Here is a 14,264-nt window from a genome sequence, read left to right on the forward strand (position 1 = left end):
GGGAGGGGGGCTGGGGGAGTGGACGGGGCCGTCGGGTCTTCCCCCATGGTCCCCTCCCCCCTCCTCCAACCCCACTGGCACCAGAGCCATGGTGCAGAAACATGCGGCCTGGCCTGCCGCATGTTTCAGCACCAGGGGGAGGGGCAACCATAGAGACGCTCTGGCAGCCAGCCTCCGGTTGCCTCAGGGCATGGTCCCGGACAATGCCCTGCGCCACTTTTTTAAGCTTTGATTTTTTAGACCCCTGGATATGCAGGGGTCTAATTTTGCAAACTTGCAGCGCAGGGAACATTTTTTCATTCCCACACGCACCTGCTGTCCCACCTCAAAGGGGTTTGAGGCGGGGCAAAAGGCACGTGGCTTGCTCATGTGGACGCACCCTCCGGGTTTATCTTGTGAATTATGTTTGCATACCTAACAGTACTAACATTGTGTGGCTAAATAACAAGTTGTTTGCTGTGTTTGTACTACTTTTTTCGGATTAAAAATCCTATGGAGGAAACTTGGAATGTATGACTTCTAAACTGAGTCAGTCATTAAAAAGTACATTATCATTTAATTTGAAAAATATTTAATTACAATTTTAAAATCCTGAAGGTGTATTCAGTTATTACTGCTGAATTGATGCACATTGCTTCCTGTTCATAAAATGGAAGAAATTGTCACTTGTAGTATTATGGAAGATATTTTACATATACAAATTAGGGCCATGTCCAGACGAGTGCAGCTGTGCAGTATGTGGCACTGCAGACCCATCTGCACTGCCACACCGAACATTCAGGCATTCCTCATGCTGCTACCTTGCAGCACAGGGGTTTTTTGACCCTGATAGCCACACTCCAGCTGCCAGCAGGCTCCCAGCTGCAGGAGTGCAGCTGTGAAAAGTGGTTTCTAATTCAAACAAGCACCGAACATCACTAACCTCATCGCCAGAAGCCAACTCCCTACAGCCCAAAATACATGGGATGGATCCAGACCACGCCATGACAAGAAATGCAAAACCTGCCAACATATGTCCAGTACCCCCACAAACGGTGCACCAGAATCTATTACAGACCAGAATACCCAACTACCTGTGGGGGCACATTTCTCACAAGAAAACCACTCGTCTCCAGTCTCTCAGTCCTGATCCTCAAAGGGAATTTACAACCCACTTTTTACAGACAGGCCTATGAACTTCACTTCATCAACCTCCTAGGTACAGAAACTCATGGACTCAATATAGACATTGGACACACTACAAGTTGCCTGACATCCGTCTCCCCAGGTACCTCTCCACTTTTACCTGTTACTTTCCCCCTACCCCATCCTGTCTCTCACCCCATGATGCCTCCATTTCCACTTTCACTGACTGGCTTTCTTGCCTGCATTGCATGCCAGCCTCTGGCTTCTTTACTATTCCTTCCATCCAGGAAGAGCACACACACCAACTAAGTGCTGCTTGGTCCACTTCCAGGTCTATTGCTGAGCGTGCTGGGGACCCCCACCCCCTGCATTCCTGTGGGACGCTCCATCCACCCCAGCATCTCAGCATTCACAAGCGGCCTGGTGCCTTGAGGTATGTAGAAAAAATGTTTAAAGCTGTATCTATGTCCGAATCTTTTCAAATCTCTCTGAATCAATTTGGAGGGTTCCAATTTGGTTCAGAGAGATTAAAGGGTCTCCAGGTTTAATTTGGATTTAGAGATTTGGCCACCAAATGGGGCCAAATCTCCACTGAATTGAATCGGGGATTGAAACTTCACACAGCCCTAATCAGCATCCCTGTGGTGCTGTAGTGTTTCTCCTCCTTGCCCTTGCTGCTCTTATATTGTCAGTGCAGGCAGATAGTATACCTGGGATTATCTGCCACCTCAAAATGATCCCACACCACACTACCCCCTTGCTTCTGGGGTGCAGGTGAGTATCCTGCCTGATCTCCCTCCTCAGCAGGCAGAGGCACAACAACAAGAGGAGCAGACTCAGCTAAGCCACTTGCCTCCACAACCTCAACCTCCTCCGAACTGCCTTCCAGGGAAGTAGACCTGGATCTAAGGGAACTTGGAGGGGAGTGGGGCACAAACTCAGATTCTTCCTCAGTCCCCAGAATTTCTTTTGCTAGGGCGCTCAGATCACCTGCTTCCAGATCCAGCTCCTCTGGCACTGGAAGGCTCAGGCTGGGAACTGAAATGGGGGTGAAGGAGGGTGTCATGCTGGTGCTGCTGCTTGTCATACTGGTGGTGCTGAGGGTTATTATTATGGGTGGTGTTATCGGAGGGGGTGCAGAAGCAGGCACTGGTCCCACCTCCTTGCTGCCACTAACACCAGAAGCCTCATGCCTGCTAGTGCCAAGAAAGAGGGTATGTCTAAATGTGTGTGGCGGGGGTAGAATTACAGCTCTCCCTCTGCCCCCTCTCCCTCCCTGGCCAAAAGACCCGGCACCTGCCTTTCCAGCACACTTCATATTTTATGTGCTGAGAAAAAAATGTGCATCTGTGCAAGTGTGTGTGTAATAAATGTATGTGTATTGAGTGCTTTCCTGCAGTGCACTGTGGTGAGTCACTGTCAGACAAAACACTGCTTTCTTTTTGTTTGGAGGCAAAAAAAAATAAGAACAAATAACAGGATTTGGGAGGAAGGGTAGGCAAGGGTAAATATATAGGAAAGGATTAGCAAGGGCTACAACTTGATCACAAGGCACTACCAAGCTGCAAGCTTACAGATGCTGCTCTCAGTCTCTGCTGCTCCTGCTGTAGACACAGACAGATGCAGCTGCAAAATGCAAGAGCAGGTCACAGACAACCTTTTATGCTGCTTCTCTGTCCCTCCCCCAGAGCACTGGGATTGGAAGGGACCTCAAGGACAGATCGTTGTCACTGGCCAGCTCTAGATGTCAATATCAGAGCAGTCCTTCCCCCCCTCCTCCCCCTCCCTCTTAGTTTCTCTTTCCCTGCAAGCCCACCTCCGAAACAGCTCGAAACATTTGAAACATTTCAAAAACATCCAAATCATTTCAAAACATTTCTGAAACATTTTGGATGGCCTGTTTAATTTCGGAGCTGTTTCAGAGCCTCACGTTTCATTTTGGATTTTGCGTTTCAGCCGCCAAAACGTTCCAATACAAAATGCCCACCAAAATTTCACACAGACCTAGTAGCCAACCCCTGCACTAGGACCATCTGCAGACTGTCCACCTCTGACTCAGGCTGGGGGAAGAACACGTGCACTGGTCAGAAGAGGCTTGTGCTGTAGACCTTGGATGACCTGCAGTGACAAGAGACTTTCAAGTGGAGCGAGGTCATTCTCGTGGCGATATGCACAGGGCTAGCCCCGGGGCTGGGGAGGCACGGTCCAACTGAGCATTCTCTTTACCTGTGGAGAAGCAAGTGGCAATAACTACCTGGAAGCTGGCAACCTCCAACTGACCATTGCAAACCAGTTTGTCATGATCAAATCTTTTGGTTGCACCAAGCATGAGGTGGACACTGCCATAATAAAGATATTGACCTAAGCCTTGCCAACCTAGGGGAAGAGCCTCAGGCATATGGTTTTTATGGATGAGTTTCCCCAACTGAACTGAAGCACATTCCTTTCTTTGTCACCACCCCAGGAAGTTTTTGAGTACATAAATAGGAAGGGTGGTTTTCTATCATTCTGTAGGGCCTGATGGACTCCCATGGGAGTTTCACCCACATTAATGAATGCCACATGAATACCTGGAAAAATGCAGAATGCAAGAATTCTCAGCTAGTCTCACCTTGGCTTCCTTTTCAAGGGACAGAAAGTTTACCAGGACTACTCACAGCATAAAAATTATCAAACTCTTCCCCTGCTGATGTGCAGCACCCCAGTCTTCCCACTGCTGTAGTGGTTCTTAAACACCTTGCTCACAAGAGAGTTTGGGCAGCTTCAAAATGACAGGCTGCACATTGGGTAGCTAGAGACCAGTTGGTGCACCCGTGGGACCTGCCCAGGTCCTGTCTGCTGGGTGTCCCATTGGCAATCCTTTGATTTAAAGAGTCTTCCAGTAAATAGGGGAGTCACTGGTAAATGGAGATGGCTGAGGAGGCCAATCTGAGTTCACAGAACCTGGAACATAGGGCTGGAAGGGACCTCTAGAGGTCTAGTCCAGTGGTTCTCAACCTTTTTTGTACCAGGACCCATTTGTCAACATCAATGGCCAGTCCCAACCCAGTGCCCCTCACTCCTGACCCACAGTCCCCCAGCATGTGGGGCAGGGGGTGGGTGTGTGGGGCAGGGGGGCAAGCAGCCCCTCACAGGCTGGAACTCTGCCAGCCTGTAAGGGAAAAGCCACAGTTGCCCATATTGTTTGCCTTTAAAGGAGAATCATTTATAAAGTTTGTTTGTGACCCTTTCATATATTCTTGCGACCCACTTTTGGGTCACAACCCACAGGTTGATAAATGCTAGTCTATAGCCCCTCCTTGCCCCCCATACACTTATCTGTGGGGAGCTGCAGGAACTGCTTTCCATGGTGCCTGGCTGGTGGGTTGGGGGGGGGGGGTCCCCTTACCTGATCACACTTCTCACCTACCCATGGCCCCAAGCAGCCCCTTGCATGCTGGAACTCTGCCTGCCTGAAAGGGGAATCCTGCAGTTTCCCACATTTTTCTCCTTGCAAGAAGAAAATCCTTTTTTTTTGTTATGTTTGAGACCCCTTCATATATTCTTGTGACCCACTTTTGGGTCACGACCCAAGGATTGAGATATGCTAATCTAGTCCACACCCCTGCCTGAAGCAGAATCATCCCTATCCAAACTATCCCAAGCAAATCCTTTTGTAACCTATTATTAAAACTACACAGGCAAACCTACCACACAGCCACAAAGCATAGTTCCTTCCCATGCCACAGTTAAAGAGAGGGACAATGGCAACAAAAGTCCTGCTGCTGCAACCAAGGAAGAAGGCCACAACCCTGCCTATATAAGAAGGTAAAAACCCCTACAGTCCATGCCAATGGTTGCGTTCAGACATACAGAGATGTGCACTTGAAGCGGCACAGACTGCTGCAGTGCATGTGTACTTCGTTGCAAAACAGTGTCCCACAGCAAGCAAATTGCCTTTGCCTAGCTCCTCTCAGCTCTTCAGCCAGGGAGAGCTGGTGGCTGGGACCAGCACAGCTGGCCTCAGCAATCTTACCTGGTGGCCTGGAGCAGCAGGGGCATAAGTTGGGCAACATGGAGGCCTGACTCGCAGCCAGAGCATTGCTCTGGATGGCCTGATCTCCGTATGTGCCAGCACATGCTTGTAAGTGCTTTGCACCACTTTTTTGTTTCAGTTTTTTTTTGTTTGTTGGTTTTTTGGTGTGAAGGTTTGCAGTGCCACAAACTGCTCATTCTGCATGTCTGGATGCAACCAATCTGTCCAGGGGTAAAATTCCTTCCTGACCCTAAATGTGGTGATCAGTCTGACCCTTAACAGAGGGGCAAGACAACTGAGCCAGGAAGTTTGGGGTTGTAGTCCCAGAAGGGGCATTGACACACCCAAGTCAAAATCCCCAGCTGTGGCTGTAATTAATGCCCAATGTTTCAGAGAAAAGCATTAAAAAAAACCCCAAATCCCTGACAGGTAGCAGCAGGAAGGGAAGTAAGTTCTTTCCCAGCTCCATGCATCAACCAGCAGAGCCCAGAAGCATAAGAAATACCCACAGCATAGCATAACTACTAGATCATCATCCCTGATCAGTGCATATCCAATCTCTTCTTGAACACCTCCGGTGGTGGAGAGTCCACACCTTCCGAAGGCAGTCTATTCCACTGCCTCACTGTTCCAATGGTGATATCAGCTTTTTCTGATATCTAATCTAAGCTTATTTTGCTGCAGCTCCAAGCCACTTGTCAGTGTCCTGCTCTCTGCAGCTAGAAAGCAAAGGTGTTTTCCCTCATCTTTATGGCAGCCTTAAGATATTTGAAGACTGCTATCATGTCCCCTCTTAAGTGCCGGTTCTGTAAGGTGAACAGGACTATCTCTTTCAACCTCTTCTCATATGATTTGGGTTGCCTTCCAAGTCTGTTATCATTTTTGTCATGTGCCTCTAGATCCTCTCTAACTTCTCCATGTCTTTTTTAAAACGTCAAGCCCAAAACTGATCACAGTACTCTAGATGAGGCTTACTCAGCAGCGAGTAAAAAGGAGCTATCACCTCCTGTGTCTTGCACATCATGCTCCTAATGATGTAGCCCAAAACCTTTTGTGCAGCTGCATTGCTCCGCAGACGTACTGAGTCTGCAATCTACTATGACTCCTAATCCTCTTCCATAGTGCTGCTATCCAGGCAAATGTCACTCATCTCATATTTGTGTTTTCAATTATTCTTCGCAAGGGGGTAGCACCTTGCATTTCTCAGCATTGAACTTCATCCTGTATTCCAGTTTGTTTCCAGTCTTCCCAATTTTGTGTCATCTGCAAATTTGCTCAAGAAACTCTCTATTCCAACTTCCAAATAATAAATACATTGAACAGCACTGGGCTCAGGACAGACCTCTGTGGGAGTCCACTTAAAACCTCCTGCCATTGCAACACGGATCCACTTATAACTCCCCTTTGCTTGTGACAGTTATAAATGGATCCATGTTTAACTCCCCTTTGCTTATGATGTCTATCCACCTTATAGTAGTTTTGTCAAACCCACATTTCTCCAGTCCGTTTATGAGATAGTCATGTAGGACTTTGTCAAAAGCCATGCTCAAGCCCTGAGATGCACTATCTCCTAAGTACTCCCTTCATCTACCCAAGTAGTTACTTTGTCAAAGAAAGAGGTTAAGTTTGTTTGATGTGACAAATTCAGAGTAAAATTCTTCCTGGCTGCTTGTGATCATCTTTTTCTTCTCCAGATGTTTGGAAATAGACTTCCTTAGGGTATTCTCCAGAAACTTCTTGGGTATCAAGATGAGACTAATCAGTCCATACAGGCAACCCCTGCTTCGCACTCTTAATTGGTTCCTGAAAAACTGAGTGTTAAACGAAATGAGCGTTAAGTGAAACTTATTTGATGACCCAAGATGGCAACCACAAGCATTATAATGAAACTCGCTGAGTGCTAATGAAATCAGATATTAGTTTAAAATTAGCATTGTAGCAAAATAGCGCTAAGTGAAACAGCATTAAGTGGGGGTTGCCTGTAGTTCCCCCGGGGTCCTCCTATTTGCTTTTTTTAAAGTGGGGTACTATGTTGGCCCTTTTCCAGTCCTCTGGTACTTCACCTGTCTCCCACAACTTTTAAATAATTGCCAAGGCTCTGAGATCCCCTGTGCCAGTTCCTTAAGCACCCTGGGATGAACTTCATCAGACTCTGCTAACTTGAATTCATTCAGACTCATCAAAAACACTCTGATTCATTCTATTATTATCTCATTCCTCAGCTTTTCCCCTTCCTTATCCAAATAATCTTTGTTAGTAGTCTAGTTGAAACCTAATTTTTTTTTTAAGACTGAGGCAAAGTAGTTGTTGAGCAGCCTTCTTTGTTAGCATCTTCTGTTAAGAGTCCATCCTGACAGCCTGGGTATACCAGTGGAAGGATGGTGGTCAGGCAGGTGCTGAAAGAGAGCCTGCCACCTGGGAGCAGTTCCCTCTCCTCTCTACAGAGCCAGGCCAAGACCAAGCGCTTAACTATATACAAATATATTGCTACAATAAATTAATATAAATAAGGACCATTAAATAGTTACAGTAAAATTAGTATGTGACACCACATATAATAACCTGCAATCAACATACTGTACCACATCAAGGGACTGCAAAAACATAAACCAGGTGATTCACAGCATATATAATAATTAACCCCCCTGCAAAAAATAAGCATTAACACTTTGGAACAGGTAAGTCAAGGCATCAACACAATAAACACAAATGAGCATCAATATAGATAACCCAGGTGAGTTGAGGTAGCAATACTATAGTCATACACAGACAACAATACAGGTATGTTCTGATTATAGGCAATAAACATATACATATAGACAATAAAGACAGATAAACCCATATAAACTCCCTTAAGGAGTACCCATAACTATATATTAGCCTCTACGATATGAAACAACAACAATCACAAAAAAGGGGTGCACTCAGAACCTCCCGGGATGTTCCCTGAGCCCCTCTCCTCCCCTTTAGGGCCCCAGGATGTGGACACACCCCTCCCATAATGGAGGAGGGTGGAGGTGGCAGACCCTCCCAAGCCCACCTCTTCTGTGGGACCTGCTTCCCCAGCAACTCACACTCCCGCTCTGAAGCACCCAAGGCTATCCCCTGGTGGCCAGTCCCATGATGGCCTCTCTCTGGCGGCGGTCCCAGCTCCTCTTGATGGCCTGGTGCCCCACACTAGGCACCCAGGGTGCTCCCACAGGAACCAAGCCCTTACTGGCTCTAGTTCCCCGACCTCATACTGGGGGTCCTTCCCTTTCCCAGGTCCAGCTCTGGGCACCGGGGCTCTTAGTTTAATGTGGAGCCACGCTGCAGGGCTCCACTTATTTGGCCTAGAGCCGGGGCTAACTTGCGCAAACTCAAGCTGCTCCCAGGGCCAGCTCTCTGTGCGCCAACCTGTGCACTGTGTGGGGCCCGAGCAGCCTTGAGCTGCTCCCAGGGCCAGCTCTCTGTGTGCCGATCCACGCACCGTTGAGGCTCAGGCGGGGTCCCGTGGATAGTCATTTCCAGAGCTCCTCTCTCCTCGCTGTCCCTTGCTGCATCTCTCACTCCAATGGGCCGAGCATGCTCTCCTTTTATACACTTCAGGGGCTCCACCCCTGAAGTTCTCCAGACCTGGTAGGGCGCAGTCTCGAACCAGGTGCAGACTGCTCCTTGCCCTCTCCCTTCATGGAAAGGGCATGGCATTGCTTTCCCTGGCTTGCTTCTGATTGGCAGATGGGCTCCACCAACTGGAATTGCAGAATCTCGAGCCCAGGACTCATCCAGAGCTCAAAACTTAAGTCTGCTACACTGACTATTTAATTGTGAACCCAGCTACCTTGGTCTTTCTTTTATGACCAATATATTTATAAAGTAAATGTACACAAATGCCAGGATCTTGGGAAATAAACAGGAGGAAGTTGTCCTCCTGCTTAACACAAATAATTGCAATGTCATAGGGATAATAGAGACCTGGTGGGACTCCACCCATGACTGGACCACAGGTATAGATGTCTATACCCTGTACAAGAAAGATGGAGTGGACAAAAGGGGCGGGGGTGTCGCTCTCTATGTCAAAGAAAGCTAATTGTCCCTGCAACTTGACATTGGTGCCCAGGGTGAACGACTGGAGACCCTCTGGGTTAAAATCCATGGGGAACATGGCACAGAGGGCACAATGGTGGGAGTCTACTACAGACCTCCCACCCAGGATCAAGAACTTGACCAGGAGTTCTCAAGGGAATTGGCTGAGGCCGCACACTCCCAGTGCATGTTTGTCATGGGAGACTTCAACTACCCAGACTTCTCGTGGGAAGAGAGCTCGGCCAAATCTGAACAGTTGCAAAGCTTTCTCACACGCATGGATGAGCTCTATCTGACTCAACAAGTCTATGGGCCAACGAAAAGTAAAGCACTGCTCGACTTGGTACTGGCAATGGGAGATGACCTAATCAGCGACCTAACGATGAAAGGGGAGCCGGGTGACAGTGACCACGAGCTGATCACCTTCACCATCCTTCGTAAAGCTAGCAAGTCAGTCAGCAATACATAAGTCCTCAACTTCAGGATAGCTGACTTTGACAAGCTCAGGAGGCTTGTCAGTGAGGCCCTAGGGGACCACGACCCAAACAGGAGGGGAGTTCAGGATGATTGGTTGCTTCTCAAGAGAGCAATCCTGGATGCACAAGCAAAGTCTATCCCGTCTCAGAGGAAAGCCAGCAAAAGGGCACAGCAGCCCCCTTGGCTGTACAGGGAACTAGTGGACCTCCTGCATCTAATAAGAAAGACCTACAAAGGATGGAGAACTGGATCCACCTCCAAGGAGGAATACTCTGCGCTGGTCCGGACCTGCAGGGACCAAACCAGGGAAGCCAAGGCTGCGACGGAACTCCAACTAGCTACAAATATCAAGGACAATAAAAAGTCCTTTTTAAGATATGTGGGGAGCCGGAGGAAAAGCAAGGGCAACATTAGACCCCTGCTAAACCAGATGGGACAACTGACAACCGACGCCCAGGAAAAAACCAACTTGCTAAATGAGTACTTTGCATCGGTTTTTCATCAGTTACAGGACAGGAAGGCCTGGGTGAGGGAGATACTTTACCCTCCATCAATGCTGACCTTGCGAAGGAATATCTTGAGAGGCTGTGTACCTTCAAGTCAGCCAGCCCTGACAATCGACATCCCAGGGTACTCAAGGAGCTGGCAAGCATCATAGCCCAGCCCCTGGCATGGATCTTTGAGAACTCCTGGTGCTCTGGTGAAGTGCCCAAAGATTGGAAGAAGTCCAATGTGGTGCCTATCTTCAAGAAAGGGAGGAAAGTGGATCCAGCAAACTACAGGACCTTCAGCCTGACCTCTATCCCAGGGAAGGTCTTAGAAAAGATTATCAAAGAGGCCATTTTTAACAGACTAGCTGATGGCAACATCCTGAGGGATAGCCAGCATGGGTTTGTTGCGGGTACGTCTTGCTTGACCAATCTCATTTCCTTGACCTATCACCTGAACAAGGGAGAAGAGATTGATGTTGTAAATCTTGACTTCAGAAAAGCCTTTGATCTGGTACCCCATGATTACCTCTTAGCAAAACTGGCCAACTGCAGCCTCGGTTTCACCACAATCCAGTGGCTGGGGAATTGGGTCCGTGGTCAGACCCAAAGGGTGGTGGTTGACGGAAGTCAATCATCATGGTGCCCTGTGACCAGTGGATTCCCTCAAGGCTCTGTCCTTGGGCCTATACTATTCAACGTCTTCATTAATGATTTGGACACTAGTGTCAGAAGCAGACTGGCCAAGTTTGCCGACAACACCAAACTCTGATGTAAAGCGTCCACACCTGAGGACAGGAGGGTGATCCAGGCTGACCTGGACAGGCTCAGGAAATGGGTGGATGAGAACCTGATGGTATTTAACACCGAAAAATGCAGGGTTCTCCACCTTGGGAAGAAAAACCCACAGCATGCTTATAGGCTTGGCAGTGTTACGCTGGCTAGCACTACGGACGAAAGGGACTTGGGGGTCATGACTGACCACAAGATGAACATGAGCCATCAATGTGATGCTGCAGCTAGTAAAACAAGCAAAACGCTGGCTTGCATCCCTAGATGCTTCTCAAGCAAATCCCAGGACATCATTTTCCTGTTGTACTTGGCCTTGGTGAGGCTGCAGCTGGAGTACTGCATCCAGTTTTGGGCTCCACAATCTAGAAAGGATGTGGAGAAGTTTGAGAGAGTCCAGAGAAGAGCCACGTGCATGATCAGAGGTCAGGAAAACAGACTTTATGAGGACAGCCTGAGAGCTATGAGACTCTTCAGCCCGGAAAACCGCAGGCTCAGGGGTGATCTGATGGCTGCCTATAAGTTTATAAGGGGTGTTCGCCAGGATCTGGGGCAACATCTGTTCACAAGAGCGCCCCAAGCAATGACAAGGTCAAACAGTCACAAACTCCTCCAAGACCATTTCAGGCTGGACATAAGGATGAACTTTAATGTCCAAGCCCCCAAGGTCTGGAATAGACTGCCACCAGAGGTGGTTCAAGCACCTTCAGGAGACTTTTGGATGTTTATCTTGCTGGGATCCTATAACCCCTGCTGACTTCCTGCCCATGGGGCAGGGGGCTGGACTTGAAGATCTTCCAAGGTCCCTTCCAGCCCTAATGTCTATGAAATCTATGAAAACCACCTCTTCTGGTCCTTAACTTGACTCATCAGGTGAAGTTCATGTTTACCTTTGTCTTCCTGATTTTGTCCCTGCAAATCCTTGTTATGCTTCCTTGGTGATCTGCTCTTTAGACCTGTGCAGGGGTTTCTGTGAAAGTGCACCCCAAACTGTTGAAAGCAGATTTCATATCACGTGTGTGTGCTATGGCAAAACGGGACGAAAACAGCAGATGTTAATAGCAGAGCAGTCTTCCCCCACCACTCTCAGCCTTTTCCATATATGGAAGATCACCCCACCCCCCTCCCTCTTCTCAGTTTCTGTTTGCTGCAAGCCTTCCGAATCTCCAAATCTCCCCGAATTGATTGAGAAACTTCTGATTCGATTTGGACCTTTTAATGGGTCTCCCAATTCGATTTGGATTCGGAGATTTGGTGGCTGGATCAGGCCATATCTCCTCTGAATTGAATCAGCTACTAAAGCTTTGCACAGCCCTACTGCTCTGTACATTTTCTTTTTTCCTTTAGAGCATCCTAGAAGCTCCTTGTGCAACCACCATGGTCTCTTACCATTCTTCTTGTACTTCCACCATGTTACAACAGCTTCCTGTTGGTCTTCCAATTCTTGCCCTTTAAAGTTGCCAGCCCTCCAGGGCACCTTTATCCTTCAGTCTGTCCTCCCATGGCACCATGCCCACTATCTCCTTGAGTTGGTCGAAATCCACATTTTTGAAATCCAGTGTCTTAGTTCTGCTGACCTCATGCTTTATCAATCTCATCATGATCAAGCGTTCTATCATACTGTAATCACTTCCTCCAAAGTTCCACCCCCCTTCACAACCTCCACCACTTCTTCCCTTGGTCAGCAAAAGATTCAAGATAGATGATCCCCTATTCGTATCCTCAAAATTTTGGAAGAGAAAATTGTCATCCAACACAAGTTGTTGAGCAAATTCCTATTTTATACTTCTAATAGTTTCAGATGGAAGGAATTAAATTTGGTAATGTTAGATCACAGCTCTTTCCCTTTGTCTCTCATCTGCCTCTTTAATGAGGTGAGTTTGCTCAAAATGATCAATGCCATGTTGTACATGACAGTGCCACTGGAGGCACCATTGGAGATTTCTCAAATATTGATATTAATATCACATTTCTTCAGACTGGCCTTCAAAGTGTCCTTGAATCTCTTATTTTGCCTACCTCTAAAGTGATAACATCAGTGACATGAAAATATAGGACCTGTCGAGGGTGAGTGTCTCAATATCTGTCTCAGAAAGCATCATAGGGGCTGGAGGAATGGAAGGGCTTCTGGCTGACAACCAGTGGCCTCTGTCATCTCTAGCAGGCTCATATTGTTACTTGGGGATCTTTTGACTTGGATTGGCACTGCAAGGGGTCACACTTTTGGCCCCTTAAAGTCTTTTGGAGTGTGATTGCTTTGTACACATTCATACTCCAGTGGCACCTTTTCAGGGTTTTCTGTACTTTGCCTTTCCTCGAGGCAAAATGAAGTTAAGGATTTCCATGCTGCTCCAAATGCTGCATCAGAGGAAGGCAGCTGTTGCATCCACGGAAATGCATGGACAGGTCAAAGTAGACTGCAGACAGAAAGGCACAGGTGAGTGCCCAGATTCCAATCCCTGGTGTGTCTATACAGAAAGTAGGAGGGCTGGAGGACTGTTGCAGCTGTGATGGTCCAGGAAATATGGGCACAACCTGACTGGATACAAGATTTTGAAGTGGGAGGCTGCATCCAGGCCATTGGGCCCCAGAAAAGTGATTAGAATGACCTGTTAATTAACCCAGTTGCAAATTATATTGTGGCTAGTACAGTATGTAAAAACATGATCAGAAATTCATGTCTAAGTTTACACATATTGTGTATAGGTAGGAATATTAGTGTTCAGTGTGTGGGCACATGCCCCATGGTGCTGTGAGGGAAGTCCAGAAAAATGCCAAAGGAAGCTGTGTTAGGATGTGAGCTCATGGATAAAGAACAACCTACTATAAAAATATGTGAGAAACAATCACCCTAGTCTCCACCCCTTTAAATACAAATAGAAAAATAATAGGTTTGGGGAATGATGTACATCAAGTGGCAGGAGCAGTCATGCAATTGCTAAATGTAGGCAGCAATTCATCAGCTCTAATGCAAAGGAGATCCAGGGCTGGCTACCTTTCAGGTAATTATGGTAGAAAGCTGCTTTCCTACTCATCTCTTCAAGACGGTTTGGGGATTACAAGCTTAGAGATGCTTATCTCTAAAGAATGGGTGAAATGGTCACAATCACTGTGTTAGGGAAGGATTAGAAGAGACAGAGGAGGGGCCTGATTGCTATATTATCCAGGATATTCAGGATCAGTGCCTGATCCAGGCACGGCTCTGAGCATCCTGCAGATGTGTCAATGCGCTAAATGAAAGCTCTGCCATCAGCAGGAATTAATTTAAAACCCATCAAACATGGACTGAACATTACCCATAAACT

This window comes from Gavialis gangeticus, unplaced genomic scaffold (genome assembly GCF_001723915.1).
Source record: "Gavialis gangeticus isolate Ggan-Ray unplaced genomic scaffold, GavGan_comp1, whole genome shotgun sequence".
Classification (NCBI taxonomy): Eukaryota; Metazoa; Chordata; order Crocodylia; family Gavialidae; genus Gavialis; species Gavialis gangeticus.